This window comes from Pseudorasbora parva, chromosome 17 (assembly GCF_024679245.1).
Source record: "Pseudorasbora parva isolate DD20220531a chromosome 17, ASM2467924v1, whole genome shotgun sequence".
NCBI lineage: Eukaryota > Metazoa > Chordata > Actinopteri > Cypriniformes > Gobionidae > Pseudorasbora > Pseudorasbora parva.
In genome coordinates this window covers 19,431,265-19,445,776 of record NC_090188.1, presented here as the reverse complement: position 1 = coordinate 19,445,776, position 14,512 = coordinate 19,431,265, and the positions used below count along the sequence as shown (strand labels likewise).

General features: G+C 36.0%; 1 long non-coding RNA gene across 12 annotated transcripts in view; it reads left to right on the top strand.

The window, feature by feature from the left end:
- The window catches only part of LOC137045543 (uncharacterized), a 407,625-nt gene that overhangs the window by 230,687 nt on the left and 162,426 nt on the right, over positions 1 to 14,512 (top strand). For 9 of the 12 annotated variants that reach the window (XR_010898800.1, XR_010898803.1, XR_010898799.1 and 6 more), the window contains one exon: positions 6,673 to 6,745. The exons of the other annotated variants lie outside the window; for them this stretch is intronic. This is a non-coding gene — a long non-coding RNA (uncharacterized lncRNA). The remainder of the gene's footprint in view (positions 1 to 6,672; positions 6,746 to 14,512) is intronic. 12 annotated transcript variants of the gene reach the window in all.

The window sequence follows — 14,512 nt, the reverse complement described above, 5'->3', positions numbered from 1 at the left end:
GCATAGTCGCATCAAACAGCCACCGCTGCAGCACAGAGGATCTATATTTACCCATCAGCCTCCTTTTTATGGTAATTAGAAACATTCCTTCCCTGGCAGCCGTTAAATCCTAAATTAGCAATGACTTTAGACAATTTCCATGACAACTGGTTGTTTAAGTGTGATTGTGATGATGATTTTTCTCGGTTGTGGTATTTTCTCTGTATGGTCAGTACACCGTGTTGTTGGTAAGTTAGTCATTGATCCTATCTCAAGAGGTCACATTGCTTGTTTCTGATAAACACATTCATATTATCCTCAGTAAAAGCAATGTTTACATATTCTTTTGTCATTCCTCTGCCTTTCAAACTCGCTGTATAAACAAAACGTTGCCGTTGACTAAAAGCACAGTAAATATTTTAAGGTTTGGAAGTGTGGTCTTTAGAGCGTCTGTCCCACACACCTTGAGTTTCTCCCACTGGCCAGCAGAAGGCACAGTTGTAGCATACCCAGTTTTAGGAGGTGCACCCCTACACCCTAGTTCAGCCCCACCTTTTCAGCTTGTGGTACCGAATCCGGCCAGTGACCAGACATGCTGGCTTCAAGCCCGCCTCACATCCCCAGGGGCTGCTGGGGAAATTTAGTTTGATTTCATACCCTGATGTTAGGCAAAGAAAGCAAAGAGCTTCTTTCACATGGACAAGCTACCTCCAGACTTGTGTGCGCGTCTGGCATGGATAAGGGAATCTGATAACCTTCCTTCATTCTGTGGGTCTTAGGGGTGAGGTGAGTGTGTCGGGCCTTGCCAAGGCGCTGTTTAATGGGCCTCTGAAAACACTCAAAAGGCAGACACAAATGTGTGTACGGGGCAGAGGGCCAGCGCAGGCTCAGACGGGGGGCACTGATCTCAAATGGGGGAAGGTTGTGAAGGAATGCTTAAGGACAAAACAGTTTGAAGGAGGAAGGTACGAAACGAGCAAACGGAAGCACTTCAGGAGAAACAGAAAATGAGGAACTGAGCCAGTCAATGGACAGACAGTAGCAATGGATAGACAGAAGAGGAAGAAAATATATCAAAGTGAAAGCAGAGAGATTAGGAGAAGAAGAAAAAAAGAATAAAACAAATTTGTCTATGTGAGGGAGCTCTTATCCTTTCGAGTGTACAAGCGGAACACTTTCCCACCTGTCCAAATTTAGGTGAAAAATAAAGTAATTGGAGACAGATGTAATCTGTTTGGGTCTTGCATTCTTCCGATTAAAAAAAAAAAAAAAATCACATCTCAACCTAATACTGTCTGTAATCTGACGATTAAATGGCAATGGGTAAAAATGTGTAGCATTAGCAGTGGCGCCGGTTTTATATGCACTTTGTAGGGATGCATTTCCTCCCAAACAATTGTTGTGGTATATGGGTATTTTTTGCCAACTTTGAAATTTGTGCTATTACAGAGTAAATTGAGAGCATTTACTGGCCATAAAAAAGCTTAATGTTATTCATTAGTTTTATTAATAAAATAAGCAAGATATTTTAATAATATACAGAACATACACTCTAAAAAATGCTGGGTTAAAAACAACCCAAGTTGGGTTGAAAATGCAGCAACCCAACAATTGGGTTGTTTTAACCCAATGGTTGAGTTGTTCTTACCCAGCAATTGGGTTGTCTTAAGCAACATTTAACCCAACCACTGGGTTAAAACAACTCAACCACTGGGTTAAAACAACTCAACCATTGGGTTAAAACAACCCAATTGTTGGGTTGGTGCATTTTCAACCCAACTTGGGTTGTTTTTAACCCAGCATTTTTTAGAGTGTAGAACTAGTATTTTTCTTAGGAAAACTTAATTATTTATTTTGTTTTAATGGATTTGGCTTTATTTGAGAATTATTCCATGTGTCGCCTAAAAGAGTTCTGTACAAAAAAATAAAAAACTAATATATATATATATATATATATATATATATATATATATATATATATATATATATATATATATATATATATATATATATATATATATATATATATATATATATATATATATATATATATATATATATATATATATATATATATATATATATATATATATATATATATATATATATATATATGTATATATATATATATATATATATATATGTATATATATATATATATATATATATATGTATGTATATATATATATATATATATATGTATGTATATATATATATATATATATATGTATGTATATATATATATATATATATATATGTATGTATATATATATATATATATATATATGTATGTATATATATATATATATATATATATATATATATATATATATATATATATATATGTATATATATATATATATATATATATATATATATATATATATATATATATATATATATATATATGTATATATATATATATATATATATATACATATATATATATATATATATATATATATATATATATAATATATTAGTTAATTTATTTTAGTTAAGTACATTTTCACAGGTATAAGTCGGTGGTTTTCAAACTTTATGATGCTAAAGACCCCCAAATATGACCCCCCCCCCCCCCCCAAAAAAAATTCCTGTACAGCTCACATACTGTGTTAAGAATACTGCCGCACACAGGAATTGTGCAGCGAGCAAGATAAAGGGGACTATAGTGAGAAAAACTCACTAGATAGATATAAAGCAAACATTTCCAATTCTGGAAATTATGTAAGCGGCAAGAAGGGAGAGAAACATTTAGAAATGAAACAGAATGTTCGGTAGACTTGAGCCATTTTTGCTCTTTTTATTCTCTGAAATGTTCTCTGAACCCCAGTTTGAAAACCCCGCTATAAGTGATCAGAATATTAAGTTATTTTATTTGAATAGCCGGTTTGTATGTTTTAAATATATTATACTCACCCATTCATTTTATTATAATTTAAAAAATATATATATTTAAAATGTTGCATACATTTGATCAACATTTATAATGTTACAAAAGATTTATATTTCAAATAAATTATTTCCTTTTGAACTTTCTATTCATCACATAGTCTTATACGCTCAGTTTTCACAAATATTACGCATCACAACTGTGTTCAACGTCGATGATAAATGTATCCTGTGCACCGAATCTGCATATTCAATATTTATTGTTTTATACTGTATTTCACAATAGTAATGTCTTTACTGTAGTTTTTCTCAAATTAATTCAGACATGAGGAACATTTAGACTTTAAAACATTTGAAAAATCTTACTGACTCCAAACTTTTGAACGGTAGTTTGTTTATGTATAATAGTATTTATGTATTTCCTTTGTATGTCTTATTTCTTCAATGATATCTTATTCTTAAATTCCAGCTTGCATTTGTTCTCACCGTGTAATATATTGCAGAAACAAGAGCACTGCCATAAATTCATAAAACAAAAACAAATCAGGCATGCAAAAGGACCTGTGCTACAACCATATAAACCAAAAGAACAGCTAAAAAAAATAAGAGCCCTGGACTAAACAAAACGTAATATCTGTTTTGATATGGAAATACTGAGACATCCACATCCTCAGATTAAATATTAATAAAGTACTGTTTTTTGACATGTCCATAATATGCATTATGTATTCCTTTTCTTCCATTCAGATCTGGAACAGTAGAAACGAATGAGAGATGGAAAAAAAAAAAAACTTTGAAAATTGAAAATGGTTGGATCAACTCTCATCTCGCTCTGACACCAAAGCAAGATGTGAGGTATAATAATGCAGCTTTAATTATGAGCGGATGATTGTCAGAGAGCACCTTTCTTTTTGTCTTACTTGAGTTTTTTCTTTCTTCTGCGTTGATGATAAGATACAAGCAGACGAAGTGTAAGCTAACTGCAAATGCCGTATAGCCGCACACACATTACATTTCTATTCGCGAAAATGTATGAAAAACAACAACCCGTTGTATTGCATTCAAGTGTGTATATGTGTGTGTGTTTGTGTGGATAATGCAGCAGTGTTTTGACAATGGCTGTAAAGTGGAGCAAGTGTCGGGCCCTTGTGTGCAGGTCATCGCTCCTAATGCAGAGTGTGTCATCAGTTCCTGGGACAACAGCAGAAATGATGTGGCCGATACATATGAAACAGACATCATGCATAAACATGGAGTCCCGTAGCGGGAGGGAGTGGGGAGAGAGAGAGGAACGGCTGTGGCAGGACCGGGGGTGAGGTGACGTTGCCACGGGGATATTGCTTCTCAGGGTCTTAGCGTAGATGGCTCTTCAACCCTGTTTATTATTCATGAGCTTTGAGGTGGTGTAATAAGCCACACCTCAACTGGGCAGCTGCGGCAGGTCTGTGCTAAGTGATGGATCGTGACAGCGCTGACGGAGAATATATCACCATTAAGATCAAATGCACCTCTCTAGCAGACTTCAGAGCAACACACACACCCACACACACACAGGAACACGCCACTGGACCTCACAGCTTCTGCTATCTGACTCTATCAGTGCCATCAAAAAGAGAAAAAAAAGTCAGTGTCAGCTCACTCCATATTGAAGAAGGTCACAAATAAACCTAACTTCGACCTCATGCTACCGTCTGAGAGACTGTATTGTCCATGTGGGTGGTGATGTGACCGAAATCTTTCATCAAAGTTGTGATTAAGCAATATCAAATGAGCAAAAGTGGTGTTGTTCAACCTTTCAATTAACAAGAAATAAGCATTGGGAAACTTTTAGACTCAGTATTGGTGGTTCATTCGTCTGTTTATGCTACGTCAACAATTTCTTTTTTTACAAATGAAGCCCCAGTCTAATAAACCAATGCGTTTACGAGCAACACGCAGTATTTCATTCCATTAATCAGTTTTGTGTTTTCAGTCAAATTAATCAGTTATTTATTCAGAGACAGTAATTTTGTTTCTGTGTTTTTGAACAAATCTATTAGATTGAATGAATCAATCCATCAATGATTTGCTCAAAGACAGTGGTTGCATCTAAATAATCTTACTAATGCAGGTCACATGTCAATGACGAATAGCATTTCTGAATTACATTCACATTAATATTATATAGAATGTTGTCTTTTTAGTTGCAAACTTATTCAAAAGAAGTACCTACTCAGAGAGTATGCAATTTCTGTCTTAGCCCCCCATGTTCAGTTCCTGAATTAATCTGTTTTTGAATCAATTAGTTAGTAAATGATTTAAAATATCACTTGTTAAAGGGTACATAACACAGTTTCTGCCAATATCATGTTAATCTTGAGTACCTATAGAGTAGTATTACATCCTTCATATCTCCGAAGAGTCTTTTTTATTAATCATATTTTTAAAAGAAAGATACGCTGTACCCATTATTGATGAAAACAGACGAACTTGTGGAGGCGTGCAGTGGGTGGAGCTACACATACAATACATCATGGCATTATACATGGATTACTTTAAATTCACTGTACGTTCATGCCGTTTACATTATTTGCACTAGTGCAGTTGATGCAGTTTCTCATTCGACTCATGACCGGGAACAAACAAACTACTGTTTCCTTAACGCTAGGTTATTTGGGACGATGAACAAGGTTATCATTTGCTCACAACCAAAAACGCACTTCTTTAGTGATATTGTAGATTTTGTGGTCTAAAAACCATAACCTGAACGAAGCTCATCGATGGGTACTAGGGTTGTCAACAAATATTCTAAATTCGAATATATATTTGAATAGTTTATACAAAAAATTAATTTTGAATGTGAAAATTGATATTCGAATTTAAAATTAAAAAAATGGGGAAAAAACGCCTGCGGTAGTAGAGGCGTGGCTGTCTGCTTTGCGAGTGCACGCATGGGGTTCAGGGACAGGTCACAGCTGAAAGTTGACACGTCTTGTATGGAAGATGGCAAAAAAAGTGCAGAGCCCAACTGAGCAGCAGAGAAAGCAATTTTAACCCTCCAAAATCTAAAAAGCAATGTCTGGAAGCACTTTGGATTTTGGTCAGTAGGAGGTAAAATTGTTAAGCCACGAGATAAAGTTGTTTGCAAGCTATGTAAGATACAGTTAGCATACCATGCCTCATTTTATTTATTGTTAAACAGAAACATTACTAAAGTGTAGGCTAAGTTACTGTACTGACTGAATAGATATTGCACGAATAAAGGATAAATGCACTGCTTTCACTGGTTTGATTATTTACCGTTTCATGTCAAGGAAAAGTTCCATGTTTAGCACAGCACAGCTCGCTCGGAGCGTTCAATATGCTGTAAAACTTAATTAATATTAATAATATTTGTTTCAATAATTGAATGAAGCCTTAAATTTCTTGCACAAAACTCTTGATCAGCACTCAAAGTTTGTTCATTTAAACAGTTATGCGGAGAGAGCGTGAGGGTAAGGGAGAGAGAGAGTGAGGTCTGCGGTCTTGACCATTCTGATGTGAGCTCCAGACCGTCAGCTGCGTTCATCGCTCATACCCACAGATAACAGCTTCATCTAGTTGATTTATCTGTTTTTGTGTAAAGTAATATATGTAAATATGTTTAAACTAAATAGACTAGCTATACAAGTAGTTATCAATAATGGCAATGACGATTGCATCAGATGTTCAAGTTTGAATATTCGTGTTTTTTTTTTTTTTTTTTTTTTTTTAGAGGGAATATTCGAGCGTAATTTTTGTGCAATTTTGACAGCCCTAATGGGTACCCTCTTGCTCTTGCAGGCGCACGATCCGGAAGAAGTGCCCATATATGGATTTCTGCCCTGTGTAACATCAAACAGGGCCGTATTTGAAGGTAAAAAAAAACTTTTTTTATTTTTATGGTGTATTTGTCTCAGAACTGTCATATGTCCAACAATGTTTCTTTTCAATTTTAGCCATGTTTAACACGAGAATCCACCTCTTTAACAGTGTTCATAAGTCAGAATGCAAGAGAGAGCATTATACCCACCCTTTAAGATCACTCAGCCAATCAAAGTTAAGAAACTTTTCTTAATAACACAAAACAAATAGTTCTTTACAACTAAACCCTGCCTCAAGTTAGACTGAATTTCGTCTCTTTTGAGATGTTTGGGACACATTCCACTTTGTATTTTCGTATTATGCCATGTTCTTTGTCGATCTAACATGTAAATAACTTAAAACCAATCCTGTCCATTTAAAGCCAATGCTAATGTGGTACTAAGGGTATAGCAGAATCTCTACCAAATTACACTTTTCTACCATCACACTGTATCTTCATAACGCCCAGGCATAATTTACATACAAAGCTAATTCAGTTCAGGGATATCATTAACCTCTAATATAGATAGCGGCGCTGCAGGTACAGTATTATTACCATTGACAGTCAGCTAACAGAGGCTTTGCTAAGCTGAGCTTTGCGTCAAGCATTGATTTGTCCCAGGGTGCTTCTGAGAAGTGCATGGAGCTCCTTAGTCACTTGAACTTGGGTTTTCAGTGATCACACTTCTGTGGATCTGTAGATGTTTGCAGTGTTGTACTGTAGTGCTGCCGCTTTCAAGTGTTTAGTGTTATGGGGGGGAATTGAGCCATGGCTCAGCCTGTACAAACACCTCACTCTTGTAAGCTTGTATTTATGTTGTAAATAAAAGCACAGGTATTGGATGGATTCTTTTGCTGCCTCTGCGCCTAAAGGTAAAGCGGCATTTTTTTTCTCTCTTCCCTCTGTCTCTCTTCAGTGGACTCTGCTTTATAAAGGCAGCGTTATTGACCTTCCATCCTTTGAGAGCCACGCGTTACTGTGTAGGTGAGGAGGATGAGGATACTGCCCCTTTAATTCATCAAAAGCAGAGATGTGTAGAGGGGGTGTCGAGAAAGAAAAAAACAGCCTTAGCCAGTGTCTACAAGCTGCATTCCAAAGGGAGATGTTTTCAATTCACTCATTATAAAAAGGTCATTCGGGGTCAAGTTCAATGCCTTGGAAAAGAAGTGCTCGCTGTGCGGAGCACCACCCACACAGTGTGCACCCGCTGGAGAGAGAATTACTGGAACAACGTAACTTAATTTTTTTTGGCAAAATATAAGAAAATTAGCCCTGCATGCTATTTACATTTGGAATAAAAAGGTGAAAGGGAGGGGGAGAGAAAGAGGTGGGCATTAGCGATTTGGCGGTGGAGGGGAGGAAGGTGATGGAAACCATAACAAAGTAAACATGCTTTCCAGAAGAGCTGCTCTGTAATGATGTTATTAGTATGCATGTGGCCAAGCCCAAATGTAGCCTATATAACAGTCCATGCCCACTTTCACCCACCACATTTTTTATTCCCCTCTTCTCCCTCCAATAATGGCTTTAGACTCTATTCAGAGCGAGGGACACTCGCAAAGCATAGGCAGCAAAAGGACGGGATTGGGAGATAATGCACAACGGCAAATAGAACATGACCGCCGTGTCCAGCGTCAACGCCGCCCATTGTCTGCTCTGAGAACGGATGATAGCGAGTGAGGAGGACAACAAAGCTGGGCCACAATGGACCGACCGTATTAAGAATGCGCCCAGACCACTGGCTAGCTGTGCGGAATGGGCAAGGGAGGAAATACGAGTATGTAATAAATAAAATTAGATTCTGGACACTTTTGCATTGGCTGTCCATCATGAATACCTTCGGTTTAGAATGTGCAGGCTATTGAGGTGCATCTGAAAGAATGGTGGAATGGCGAGGGCAGGGGCTTACGGTTCATTTGCATATGCATGTTATTCTGCATGAAAGGGGGCAGGGCGCAGAGGGGGGGACTGATGCGAGGAGAGAGAAAGAGGCCATCTTCAGTCCAGCAATACTGTAGGCACAAGGACAGCAAACATGTCCGGCTTTTGTATTAACATGTATTCAGTCTCACTGAAGAGAATCTGTGTGTGCAAATATGGTACAATATGTTGTTGTTGTTTTTTGGGGGGTAAAACTTCTAATAACAGTATATATATATATATAATGAGTGCATAAAAAAATAAATATTCACTATATTAAAGTTAGGATATGTTTTTTTGTCACACTTTTTTGTCATTGAAACTCCTTTCACATCTTGATAGCAATCAATAATATAGTAGTGGTTTGAATATATGAAAAAAAAGAAAGAAAAGTATGTGTCTTCTATGGAAGTCTCAGGACCAAAAATAAAGGTTTGTCCAATTGCATCCGGTCCGAATGCAATGGTAGGATGTCTTACCTGCCTGTCAACCTATGCGTTTCCATACTTTTGCACACCCTGCTCGCGCCGACATCACATCATCAGCGTGTTCCATCAGGCTGAAGACAAACGGCAGGGTTCGTACGGTCACGGAAATCCTGGAAAAATAGCAATTTCCTATGTTTAGGAAATGTCATGGAAATGTGTTATTCTATTTATATAACATTATATATGTTTAAGGGATAATATTGGTTAAACTACAATAATTAAAGTTCATTTGATCCATCCGACTGCCGCATTCTGTCAGATTTCGTTTTGCGCCGCTGATCACACACGTTTTTGTTGTGCTAGTGAATGTAATGGCCAATCAGGCGTTCAGATTAGTCTTAGCGGAAAAAAAGAATGACAAACTACTAAAGTCAGAAAATATAACACTAATCAAACTTCTCAGCGGACATCTTCCAGATGGTATTTTTGCATACATACATGAGTTTTTGCAAATAGAAGTGCTAATTACCTGTTGACCTGTGATTTTTGAGTACAGCATTACAAATGAATGCCACGAAAATGTCAGCCTTTGACTTTAAAAAAACAAGTTCTGCTTAGATTGCAACAATTAATTAAACTTGAAAGAAGATTATTCCCAGGCACAGAAGTTTAAAGATCTCTCACCCTCTCGTTCATTCAGTCTAACACTGTTTCACCTTTCACTGCTTTTACACATCTTATGTAATGTTCTGGTGGAACTGATTTGGTAGTGTTATTTATTTATTTATTTGTTCTAGTTTTAGCTAACATTTAAATAATGATTACAGCTTCAAACCTGATTTCTAAATGTCTTTATACATAAAGGACCGTATAAATACTGTACATGGAAATTTAAATGATTACATTTCTTCTCATATAAAACATGCACTTGTTTTTTTTTTCAGTTTTCTGTTGTTGTTGTTGTTTTCCTGCACTACAGAATCGAATTTCAAAATATTTATATAATTCAATATATGTATAAGAGATAATGTTGGTTAAACAAACTACAACATTTGTTAGCTTTTAGAATGAATATGTTAGCCTTAAGGTTATGAATAAGCTGGTGTGTTCCAAAAAAATTACAAAATTCTCTTTTAGGAGTCTCACTTCCTCTAAAATGGATCAAAGATTTGTATGACATTACCACGGACTTCAGCTTCTCATCACCTGTCCAATCAAATGCTCTCTAGAATCTGAAGCGTCCCGTCCCCTAAATAGACACTGAAGCAGTGGCTGAAATCGGTCACTTGTTCACGTTTACAAATTTCTACATGGTAAATGGCGCAAAGTGGAATAGACGGGACAGGGAATGATTCAGACAATGTATATGCTTTCAGTTGAGGCGAAAGAAGCATGATTTCACATTAGTTCCACGTGCAATGCTGCTGCGCACACCCACAGTCTGCTCCGGTCTAGAGACATGAGAGCTCAGAGCAGATCACATGCGCGAGTCAGTGTGGACAACTAAACTTATGGGGCCCATCTGAATTCTGCACAGAATGCAGCATTTTGCGGCATTGAGCATTAGAGAACCAATCACACATGTTTTTGTTGTGCTAGTGAATGTAATGGCCAATCAGAGGCGTCCAGATTTGTCTTACCTGAAATAAAGAGTTTTGTTCAGTGCACGGCTGCGCACGCTCTCTGACTCAAACTCCCGAATTCTACCATCAGCGCTGATTCGGTGTAAGAGATTTATGTTGCAGTGAAGTCAGCTTTCGTGATTTTAATGACAGTGATTGTGAGAGTGCTTAAAGCTACACTGTGTGATATTTTCCCCCATCTAGCGGTGTAAAGGTATATGAAAATCCAGTGAATATTAGTTTCTGTTCCTCTCAATTCCAATTTTGATGTTACTCCTACGGTGGTCGGTTTAGTCCAAGATTAACATGGCTTCCAGTTCGACCTCGTTCATGAGTGCCATCGAGTGTTAAAACGCGAAAAGCGAAGCTTGAATTTACGGGTATGTCCCTCTTTGGCTAATGTACTTTCAAGATGGAGGGGCAACATGGTGACCGGCATTCGAACCCCTCACCCGTATGTATTTTCAATGGCATATTTTAAACTTACGAGAATACTTTATTACTTGAAAGAAGTAAATATACATTAATGAGCACATATATTTCTGAAAGAACTAAGTGTTTTAGCTAAGAATAAACTAAAAAAGTTACACATTGTAGCTTTAAACTTGCATGAGACCCAAGTTATGGACAGCTTCACGATTAGTCACATTCTCTTCTCCCTCTCTGTATAACGTTTATTCTAATTAATTATATAATTTATTCATCGTGCTGGTAAGATTAGGTGAAGTTTTCATTTTCTAATGTGTAAAAAGCATTAATAAATGTTTTTTAGATTATTTTATCTGTCTAGCCAGAATATGGCGTGCAATTTCCTCCAAACACAAAAGCATTTTTATGTAGGCTATTTTATTATTCAATATTAATAATCATTATTACAATACCAAGAGCATTAATTGACAATAATGACCCTGTAATGAATTCCTGTAAAAAGTAACATAGTAACGTCTGTGGAAGTGCTATTTCAGATGCAGCTTCTTTTTCACCTTTACAGTGTAGAGATGTATTTTGTTAATGCTAACATTTTATTAGTAACAGTATAGTATTCTGACTAATTTAAGATTTTAAATACAGTAAAATACTGAATAAAAATCGTAAAAAATCATAAAAATTGCACGTATGAAGGTTAAAAAAAGACAAATACACCAGGAAATCAATTGCAAGGGACCTTTAATGGAAAAGTTGTTTTCTGACCCTGGCATGTGGTGACATCTGGCAATTGCAGTTTGTACTAAGGTGTACATTGCAGAAAAAAGTAGGCAAAGCTGTTTTAAAATCATCTTAGTTTTGTATTCAAAAAGTTTGTCTCTGGCACTGCCACCATGTAAATGTACTGTCAGTATTACTGGACACTTTTATTTACTCTTTTTTAACATGACCTCCTATTGATGTATGTTAAGCCATTCAAATGTTTACCAATCTATGCCTTAATTAACAAAGACAAACACCAGGTAAGGTTGAAAGATTAAATCATAAGAATATCTGACAAACTCCTACAGTAAGAAAATAAAACACTAATCAAACTTCTCAGGGGACATCTTCCAGATGGTATTTTTTCATACATATACATTCTGCAGAGTTTTTGCAAATAGAAGTGCTAATTACCTGTTGACCTGTGATTTTTGAGTACAGCATTACAAATGAATGCCACGAAAATGTCAGCCTTTGACTTTAAAAAAACAAGTTCTGCTTAGATTGCAACAATTAATCAAACTTGGAAGAAGATTATTCCCAGGCACAGAAGTTTAAAGATCTCTCACCCTCTCGTTCATTCAGTCTAACACTGTTTCACCTTTCACTGCTTTTACACATCTTATGTTTTTTCTAGTTTTAGCTAACATTTAAATAATGTTTACAGCTTCAAAACAGTTTTCTAAATGTGTTTACACAAAAAAAAAAAAAAATCATCATGCATTACTTTTGAATACAAATAAATGAAGGAATGGAAAAATGTAATGATATTTCTTCTCATTATATATTTTTTTTCTGCACTGCATAACTTTATCTATTACCATCTGTGGTAGAAATTATTCCTTTGTTCTTTTTTTTTCCATGTTTGTCTGTGATCCCAATATTGGAGTGAATCTGTCATTCTACACCAAGACACCTTGATAGCAAGAAAAGTCTAAAAAAGCATATAAATATCTGAAAATATGTTGACTAAGCCAGTAGCATATCTGCCACCCTAATAGCCAGAATCTCTTTTCTCTATTTACAGACATGACAAATGAAAGATTGATGTAGACCGGAAGTTTCCTGCCAAATCCAACCTGATTGCTCTGATATATAAATCCTTATAGCAAGCTTAACTCTTTCCCTGCCAGCAAGTTGCCAGCCACCGCCAGGGATTTTGACCATTTTCACCAAAATGTAATAGCCCATAGAATATTTAGTTTTAGGAATATCTAAGCATGAACAAGAGCTGACTCTCTTCTTTTAAACAAAAAACTGTTTGCATTCCTTTTTTTTATCAACACTTGAATATGGGTAAGTTTCATTAAACAAAAAGCAACACTTTGAACAAAATCAAATTTTTGTCAAAAACTGCATTCAGATCAGATTCAGAAAGATTATCAAACACAGATGGACTAAATTGAGTCCATCAACACCCCTAATGCTTACACAGACCTACAGCTCGTCCTGGGTCGATATTTAATGCAGTAACATTATAATGCAGTAAACAGATGCAAGGGAAAAATAACAATCATCATCATTCAACATTCAACATAAATCAAAACTATGGCTATAGATCTATAGATAGTTTTGATTTATATGATGTTGAATGATCATGATTGCTATTTTTCCCTTGCATCTGTTTACTGCGTCTTCCTCACATGTGTTTTGATCAGGAGATTCAGTACTCATTCAGAAGATATGTAATAGTGCCCCTAGCGTCTAACTGTGAAAACATGGAAACCCGGAAAATTCTGTGCTTGGCGGGGAAAGAGTTAAAGCTAGGGTCCTTATGGAGAGGCTAGCAATATCACCCTTCCTTCGGAGCATCTCCAAAGCCACACCTCCTCCAAAACTAATGAAAACACACAGCCAGAGCAGAGTCTGCAAAGCACTACGAAATAAGGTGTTAAATTACCTCGTTTCAAAAAAACATAACGTTACGATAATAAGGAACATAAATAATTTAGAGCTCAGCTGACGTCAGAGGATATAATTACAGTAGGCTAATTATTTTGTGGGATTGTAACCACACAATAATTGTTTCAGTCCAGGAGGAACTGTAAATTGTGGCTGCTGTGTGTGGCACTCATTGACTATGTCAGGGTGTCTACCAATACATTTCTGTTACTTTTTTGTGGGTTTTGAGGAAAATATATTTATGACCTAACCAGTGTTAATTCTGTTGATGAAGAATTTTCATTATACTTTTTATCAATTATAATTTTCACTGACAAAAATAAGACGATAACTGATTAAAAAAAGTTTTGGGTGACAAAAACTATGACAAAAAAATCTACTGTCATTTTCGTCAATGCCTAAAAACAAGATGGACGATTAGGGAAGAGATCCAGTCAGTACTGCTGTCCCGTTCATTATTGTTTCAGCCTATTTTATTTTAATAAACTGAGCAAAAAGATTTTTTTGTGTGTGTGTACGTCTGGTAACACTGGTCAGCACTGACATGGCTAGGCCATTTGTTTGTTTGTTTTTGTTTTTTAAATTCAATTTTTCTTTGACTTTGGGATCCTTTGGCAGCTTATGCAAATATGATGTTTTTCCACAGCCAGGAACAGCACAATGTCAATGTGGCATCGCAATATTGTTATTAGGGCTGGTATAAAAAAAAAATATATATA